A 9,696-nucleotide genomic window follows, 5' to 3' on the forward strand; every position below is an offset into this window, starting at 1 on the left:
ATCAATTCAATTTTAAACATACAAGAAAATCGGAATTTAGATGAACCAGTCATTAGAAATTTAAATCATGACTTGCAAAATTAAACATTATAATCAATAGCTACCCCTTTTTGCTCGGTTTAGCTCGTCGGAATCCAGGGTTAAAAAAGGGTGGTCATGACACAAATTTAAACAAAATAATGAATAAACTTTATTTTAAACAAAACTTGTACAAACGAATTTGGGCTTAGAGCTCCGTTCTACTACCTGTACACTGTTTGCACGGTTACGCGGTCACACAACGACTTCTCTGTCGTTCACACTCCCATACATACATACATACATACATACATACACACAATACCCAAAACTCTCGCGGCCTATTTTCGCGGTTCCGTTTCCCCCCCCCTCCGTTTGCCTTGGGGTGTCTGGTCGACTTTCCCCTCAGCCCTACACGAGTTTCCCCTCCCATAAGGGTAAGCGGATGGTCTCCGACAAACCTCCATCTACTCGGCTAAGTTCACCCTTTGGCAGAAGGCCTCGAGGTGGGGACCCTCAACGCTCCATGAGAGAAAAGATTCGCTTACCTGGTCCGGTCGGACTCCTGGTAAGTGAGCTTCCTTCGCGTTGACTGGGAATGGTCTTCCTCTGCAACTCTCCTGGAGAGACTAAGTTGCCTCTACGGGCTTTTATGCGCGGTTTTATTACTTTACCTATCCGCTGTAAGTATGGACAGAATAATGTCCGTCGCCCTCTATCGTTGTCCGCGAAAGCATCGTGAACGCAAAATAATTTTAAGTCCACAGCGATAAAATCAAAGGGAATTGAAAAAAATAATTTTTAACGAAAGTACAATTGAATTGAAAGGAAAAGAATTCATTTAAGAGTTTGAATAAACACTAAATACGGAGAACTTAGCCGTGCGAGCTTAACACTTGCGACGGTGAATCGAGCGAATGGAAAGATAATGAGAGAATAAGCGATTAAAACTTAGATTTAATTTAAACTCTCACATATTATTTCTCATATTTCGCCTTATTTCACAATTCTTTCAATCTCTTGAATCTTTTAAAACATTTACTCGGAATCGTTTTTCGTGTTTTTATCTTTTCCCTTTGACTTTGCTTGCTCGGGACTTAAAATAATTTTCACTCGGGCGCGCATTCATATCTTCATACTGTTCACTCGCATAAATGTAATATCACAATAATATTCATTCCCCCATGGAAATAGTATATATTTTAAATATAAAAAAAATACATTTATAAATATATTAAAAATACATTTAAAATAGATAATAAATATATAAAAAATACCTAAATATGTATGTAAGATATATTTAGAATATATTATACATACATTTTAAATATATCACTTTTGGCCGTTTTTCTTACATTTAAAATACATCTAAAATATATGTGGAATGTATGCGTACATATATAAAAAATAAATTCGAAATATATTTTTGAAAATACCTATAAAATACAAAATATACATTTTTAATATATTTTGGTTGTATGCGCTGACTTAGATTCCAAAAGTAGGGAGTCATAGAGTACGAGCGGCGAATATCAGCTTCACGTTGCTAGTGGTTGTCCTAACAGCCTGAGAGCTCCATTATCTGCCAACCGAATAGTTCCACTAGGGCGAAAATCACTCCAGGTGTTAAAGTTGTCCAAGATGACCAGGACACACTGGATTTTCTTTTGAAGGACTGTCAGAGAGAGAAAAAAAATCATTCTCAACAAACCAGGAAGTCCCACTGAAGCACCAAGTGATCCAGGTGTTAGAGTGGTTCAAGGTGCCAGAACCCTCTGGATTTTCTTATGAAAAACTATCGAAGGAAGTGAAGGAATCATTTTCAACCAACCAGGAAGTCCCACTGAAGCACCAAGCGATCCAGGTCTTAAGGTGGTCGAAAGTGCCAGGACCCTCTGATTTTTTTATCAAAGACTATCGGAGAGAACGAAAAAATAATTTTTAGCCAACCAGGAAGCCCCACTGAAATACCAAGCGATCCTGGTGTTTGAGTGGTCGAAGATAATTAGGATTATCTGGATTTTCTTTTAAAAAACTATCAAACGGAGTAAAAAAATTATTCTCATCCAACCCAACAGTTCTACTGGAGGATCTTTATAGGCAAAAATATATAATCTTGGTTACATCCTAGCAAAATAGCATGCTTACGACGATACTAAATATATCAGCCCGGTATATACTATTTTCCCGAGATCTATATTTTTCGCGCGGGCCAAGTACTCCAGGTGTTGAAGTGGCCTAAATTGGCAGGGCTCTCTCTGGATTTTCTGTTAAGAAAATGACACAGGAAGTAAAAAATATCAGTTTCAGCCAACCAGGCTCCCCTAATGGAGCACCAAGCGCCTCGGGAGTTGAAGTATTTTAAGATGAGTAGGATTTTTCGGATTTTGTTTAATAAACTGTCAAAGGCAATGGAAAAAAAATCGTTTTAGCCAACCTGACAATTCCACTAAAGCACTAGGTGCTTGATGCTTCAGTGGAAAATTCTTCTTTACTGAAAATAAATAGTTTTCCGCTATTCATTCTTGTACAAAAAAAATCTCGAGAGTCCTGGTCATTTTAAACCCTCCAAATCCAGTGGAATTGCCTGGTTGGATATTGCTAGTTTCCTTCTAGCTAGTTTCCTTCCTTTGCTAGTCTTTCAGAAAAAAATCCAGAGAGTCCTGGTCATCCGGGACAACTTGAACACCTGGAGTGCTTGATGCTCCAGTAGGACTGCCTGGTTGGCTAAAAATAGTTTCTTCACTCCCTTCGACAGTTTTTTATAAAAAAATCTAGAGGGTTCTGGCACTTTCGACCACCTTGACACCTGGATGGCTTGGTGCTTCAGTGGGACTTCCTGGTTGGCTGAAAATGTTTTCCTTCACTCCCTTCGACAGTTTTTCATAAAAAAATCCAGAGGGTTCTGGCACCTTGAGCCACTCTAACACCTGGATCACTTGGTGCTCCAGGGGGACTTTCTGGTTGGTTGAGAATGATTTTTTTCTCTATCCGATTTTTTTTCTCTGTGGTTTTCCTAGCCACTGCACCTCCATTGCACAAGGGAGGTAGCAGGGCATCACCGTAATGATGCAGTACAGTCATAAGCACAAGTCGGGCCACAGCCGCAAAAATTAAAAAGAGGCGAAAAAAGGGAGAATTTGAATGTAAAGTCTTGTAAAACACGATGAGTGATACAAATAAAATTAAAATTAATTAATATCTTACCGACATATTTATGTATTTTTTATATATTTCTCATCTATTTTTAATATATTCATAAATATATTTTTTTTATATTTAAAATATATATTATTTCCATGGGGGTATTCCTCTAATTTAACATCATTAAATTAATTTATTTCATAAAATAAGATAATTAGCCGTAAGGGAATTCAGTAAGTGTTTCCATTGATTGTTGGTTTGATCGAGTGCGGATTTTTCTCTTGCGAGAACCCATCTGCGTTGTCCAGGTAATTATAAATTTTGTAGAAGCCAGCCTAAGCCAGGGTTCAACCCGCGAATTCTGGTGGCTGCTGGTAAAAATCACCGAAGTCAAAAGCGATTTGTCTCAGTATTGGTAGACTTTCTATAGCTTTTTAACTAATCGATTTTACTAGTTATTTGGGCAATCGAAAGAGCATGTCAGCCGTCAACTTTCCGGTGAACTTCGAGTCATTCAAATAGACTTTGAGAAAATTAAGACTCACAAAAAAAAATTTTTTTAATTATTCAAAACCAACTTTATGAATCAATTCGAAAATCTCATCAGCTCTAGATTTAAATAAAAACACATCGATTGCCACAAGGCTTATTTTAATCAGTTGATTTTGTTTTCAAATATCCCTGGCGGTTTTGAATCACCCTGGAAATAGCCTGGAAACACCCTGGGAGTGGAAACACGGTGGAATCACGGTGGATCCAGGGTGGTTACACGGTGATTACGCAGTGTATGTGAAATCACAGTGGGTAAACCGTGTAACCACCGTGGAATCACGGTGATAAAATGACAAAAAACCCACCGTGTAACCGTCGTGGATCCATCGTGTTTCCAGGGTGATTCAAAACCGCCAGGGATCTCTAAAACGTCCCGATCGATCAATTTTAAAATTTAATTATATTTTTCCTTGCCTATGGGAACTAAGCTCTCCATAGTTTTATAATACTCTTAGAGTTTCTTACTCATGGAAATAATGTGTAGGTATCCCAGATTACGTCCCTCTCTCTCGTTAGACACATAAACAGAAAACGGACCAACGTCCTTGTTATCATACCTGTTGCTGTCAATAATTCTCCTCGGTGCTGCTGGGAATGCGCAACTTTAGTCCTTTCTGGCTCTTATTTTTTTCATATCCTTAATAGTAGTTGGAGATTTTTCAGCCTTTTGTTTTGTTTTTGTTTCTGAATTTGTTGTTTCAGTAGTAGCTGCCAATGTCGCAATTGTGTGTATATTGATAACCAGACAGATAAAGCGTTTGTTGAGCGAACAAAATAAAATTGTGTTATTATTAATTTTATAACCGGGTATCCCTCGAAATCGGTGGTCACAAAGACGAGGCCTACGAGGTCACTAAGCAACTTAATTTTAAGCGCGCCACTGAAGATAAAGGGCTGCACGATCCCTCAGAAATCGTATGCAAGGCAGCAAAGCAGAGAAAAAAAAATCTCAAGGGTGAGTCCGAAAATTTCCTTACCGTGGCTGGACCACACAGCTGCAGAGTTAGGTTCTAATATATTTTTAACAATCCCTCATTGAGTGGTCGATAGAGTCAGCGTCATTAATCGATCGAGAATAATTATTTCAATAAAATAAATTTAATGAAATATATCCAAGTTTATTTACATTATCTTTATGGCAACAGATATGCTTTATGATTTTTGTTTGAGCAAGAACTAAAGCAAATTATTGACAAATTCATTGAATTAAATAACAAATTATATTGTGGTGTAATTATGATGAATGTAGAGTAGACTCAGGTTGATGTTAGATGAAGTGGACTGTATGGACGACTCTGGTGTTGGTGAACAGTCAACGCGAAGTGTGATGCAGCGATAGATTTGGTGGTATGGAGCGATGGAGCTGAGACTGAAGCAGCTCCCTCTGGAGAAGGTGATCAGATCGCTGGATCAGATCCTGGATCTCGATCTGATGAGCAAGTGATGACGTATACTGCTGGTAAACTTCGTATACGCTTGATCAAATCTCGTGTGTGCTCGTTCAAATCTAGTACTAGCTAGTTAAACAGCAAGTAGGCAGCGACTGTTGGAAAATAATAATACGGTGTTAGATGCTTACTCAGATATTAGAAAGATAGCGGCAGATCAGCTTAGGAGTAAGAGGGTGAAGTTAGAGTTCTCGCAAGCCATGAATTGGGGTTACGAGAAACTCAAGCTGAATGTTGTTAGGTTTGAGATTGATTAGACAAGTTCACGACTGTGAGAATATCTCGAGACACACGAAATGTTTATATTTTTCATACGGTAATAGTGATTATTTTGTTACTGTACCTTTATTACAGTATAACAATTGATTTTGAAATTAGTTTATACATTTTATTTATATGATAATTCTAATCTTTTCACCGTTAAAAGTATATTTAATGCTTGCATTTAAGATAGTTTGTGGTAACTAAAATTTGGATACTACAAATAAAAATAAAAATTAATAAATTTTACATGAAATTACACTATCGATTATTAAAACGATACATAATATGAAATAGTATAATACATAGTATAAAATACAGTTTAATAACATAAGAATACCGTTTATTTTTATGCAGTCAAGACATTAATATTACCTCAGTGGTATGTAAAAGCAGGACGACCTGGAGCGAATGCTTAAATATGACGTTCATCGTACATCAATTTTACGTAAAAATATGAGCCGTTTCTTATTAAGCATATGACGGTATTATTATATCACTTTTACGTCAGAATATGACTTGTAATTTATGTAATTGTATGATTTATTTCTTACGTAAATAATACATAAATTTATGACTTTAATATGACGTTACAGTATAATAGGGATAGGACATAATATTTAAGTCATCATTATGATGTCATATAAAAGTCAAATTTTAGGTCTGTTCTATGTCATAATTATGTCACACTATATGACATAATCTCAAAGTCATCAATAAAGTCATTTTTATGTCATATCTATGTAAAAATTTTATGATCTCTATATGACCTGTCTATGACGTCATATGAAGGTCATGTGTTCACTGGGTTATAACCATGTTGTCAACTTTAACCGACCTGTCAAGGTCACACGATTTCCACTCATTAAAGTGCATATTTACAATTATAATAGAAGTATTAGGTGGCTAGCAGCCGACTCTAATTTACAAAATTCGAAATGGTAATAAAAAAATGTTAAGTGGCTAGCATCCGACTCTAAGCACAATTCAAAAATTATATTTAGTATTTTAATTTTACAGTACACGTGTTCGAATTTTTATTTTATGATTCTTATATTTAAACTGAATATTTTAAATTAATGTTCAATATTTTAACTTTACGCGGTTTACTGGATCAGTATTTCCAAAATTTCTTATGACTATGAATTATCATTTTTTTTGTCTCATACCTTTTGTTATAAAAATCACCAACACTTAATTTTTTTCTTTTTTTTCTTCATTATAAAAAAAAAAAAAAGGGTGATTACTCCTTTTCGGTTGGAGCAGAAGAGCGCGAATTTTTTTTTGTTACTCAGGCTCAGTATTTTCTTATCTGCCCCTCCATATTTTCCCATTCGGCCGGCGCACGCATTAGCCTCCCTACTTTAAAGATTTGCCGTGTTAACAGATGTTTTGATGTTTGCTTGACTCTCATTGTAAGTTGTAAAAATAATTTCTTTCTTATGAATTAAAAGAAAATTATTTTCAAAATTATAAAAATTAATCGGACGTAACAATAAAATAATTCTAACTATTAGAATTTATTATAAATACATTTCTCAATTATCTGAAGTTTTTGTAAATTATAACTACATAGAAAACAGTTAACTCAAATCCAGAAAAATATCCTGGATTCAAGAACCTTTTTTACAGCGATTTGGAAAATCAAAATTATCTTGCATCAAGTAAATAATTATCTTGATATTTTTATCTTAAGTCAAAATTATTTTTCTCAAATCGACATATTTTTATGCTAAAATTGAAAAATTTTTGCTTGCTCGAAGTGCTTTTATTCCTTAGAATGAGAGATATTTTTTTAAAGAAAGTTTTTCGTTAAAAGTGAAAATGAATTGTATTTTTTAATCGAACAACTGTAATCAAAATATAATAAAAAGACGAGTGATTTAAAAATTCAAGTTGTAGTAAAACACATGTACCTATTATAGAATCTGGAGATTGCTTGTTAATTATATATAACCATATATAATTATGTCAGATTTTATATAATCATTTGTGATTTCTAACTTCCCGCTAAGAAAATTGGAAATTTTCAAAAAAAAGGGAAGTTATTGGTTTCGGTCCGATTTTCGAAAATCGAGTTTTCATCAGATGTCGACGTTTTGAGGTCCTAGAAAGCTATTCTGACTATTCCCGGACGGACGTCCGTGGGTATGTGTGTGTGTGATCTTTTCTTTGACCGACGATATCTTTGGAACGAATCAACCGATTTGAACGGACTTGGTGGTAATCGAAAGAGCTCACCAAAACTTAGAATTGATTAGATTTTGGGGTAGATCGGTCATATAGTTTACAAGTTATACGAAGAGTAAAAATTAAAAATTTGTTTTGTTTTTGATTTTTTGCATATAACTCATAAACCACTCGCCCGATTCACCTCAAAATATAATCGGTTCTAACTCTTGGTGAGCCCTTTCGATTGCCACCAAAAACGTTCAAATCGATTGATTCGTTCCAAAGATATCGTCGGAAAAAAATTATAATTTTTTAGTGAAGGTATGTCTCACCGGCCTAACAAATTTTTGAGCTCGAAGAGCTCAAAAATTTACAAGTAATAATGTTTCCGAGCTCCCTGAGCTCGAAAACAGCGGGAAGTTTTGGGGCTGGCCCGCAGGGTCAGAGCGGTTGTCAGATTTTTTTCATGGCATTATATATGGGTACATATTAGGGTGATTCAAAAAATAACAAATTTTTTTTTTTCTCGGAAACAGGTTCAAAAGTTTTGTTTAGATAAAAAAAAAGACGCCTGTGAAAATTAGAGCCCTTAATATTAACATTAAGATGTTCCTCATCGCACTTTTTTATTTTCCATAAGAATAACATGAAATTTTTTTTTTACGTCTTCTGATTTATATAAGTAGCTAACGATGCGTCATAGGAATAATTGGCAGGGATATTTTTGTAGGGAATTGAATGCTCTACAAAAGAAGATTCTTATCATTTTTTGAGGAATCTATTTGTTCAAAAGTTATTTAAGGTTGAAGTCGAATTCATATTTAATTGTGAGACTTTCTTACTTTTCCGGCGAAACTATCAGACCTATTACAAAATATTATTGAACCTTTTTTGTAGACATTTTTGTTCCCTAGAAGTTATTTTTAATAAAGTTTTTTCGAATTCTGCATTGTTTTCTAGTTATTTTTATTTTAATGTCAAGCTCTTAAAATCGATCAGACGACTATTTTTTTTATGAGCATGACATTAAAATATAAATAACTAGAAAACAATGCGGAATTCGAAAAACCTTTATTCGAAATAACTTCTAGGGAATAAAATTGTCTACAAAAAAGGTCCAATAATATTTTGTAATAGGTCTGATAGTTTCGCCGGAAAAGTAAGAAAATCTAAAAATTTAATATGAATTCGACTTAAACCTCAAATAACTTTTGAACAAACAGATTCCTCAAAAAATGATAAGAATCTTTTTTTGTAGAGCATTCAATTCCCTACAAAAATATGCCTGCCAATTATTCCTATGACGCATCGTTAGCTACTTATAAAAGTCAGAAGATGTAAAAAAAATTTTTTCCATGTTATTCTTATGGAAAATAGAAAAGTGCGATGAGGAACCTCTTGATATTAATATTGAGAGCTCTAATTTTCACAGGCGTCTTTTTCTATCTAAATGAAATTTTTGAACCTGTTTCCGAGAAAAAAAAAAATTTGTTATTTTTTGGATCACCCTAGTACATATAATTATATATATTTAGGTATGATTATATATAATCCTCTGTGATTATTTTTCGGCGTTATATATAATTATATAGAATTGTATATAATTATATATAGTCATATATAATTATGTGAGATGGTATATAATTATTTGTGATTTTTTTCGTGGCATTATACATAATTATATTTAATTCTGTATAATTCTATATAATTTTATACGAATTATATATAATTCTATATAAACCATCTATAATTGTATATAGTTATACATAATTTTTTTTACTCTGGTGTGTTATGCACAACATACGCGTTCTAACTTTCGTACTATACCTATTACATTCGATCCCATACACCTATAGCTTTTAAAAATATATTAGACTTGTTGCTTAAGCATTTCTTTTTCTTTTATTCTGTATTCTTATTCTATATTTCTCCTCTTATGCTATACCCCTTAGTTGTGGCACGAACAATTTCAATTTTATCCTCGCTAAAGAAGCTTCACTTCAAAAATACAGAAGAGTATTAAAAAGTAATTATTTCATCAATAAAGAATTTTTATATGATTTATCATTTAAACTTTTCGAGCCATTTAATAACATAGAAA

This window comes from Microplitis mediator, chromosome 6 (assembly GCF_029852145.1).
Source record: "Microplitis mediator isolate UGA2020A chromosome 6, iyMicMedi2.1, whole genome shotgun sequence".
NCBI classification, from domain to species: Eukaryota; Metazoa; Arthropoda; class Insecta; order Hymenoptera; family Braconidae; genus Microplitis; species Microplitis mediator.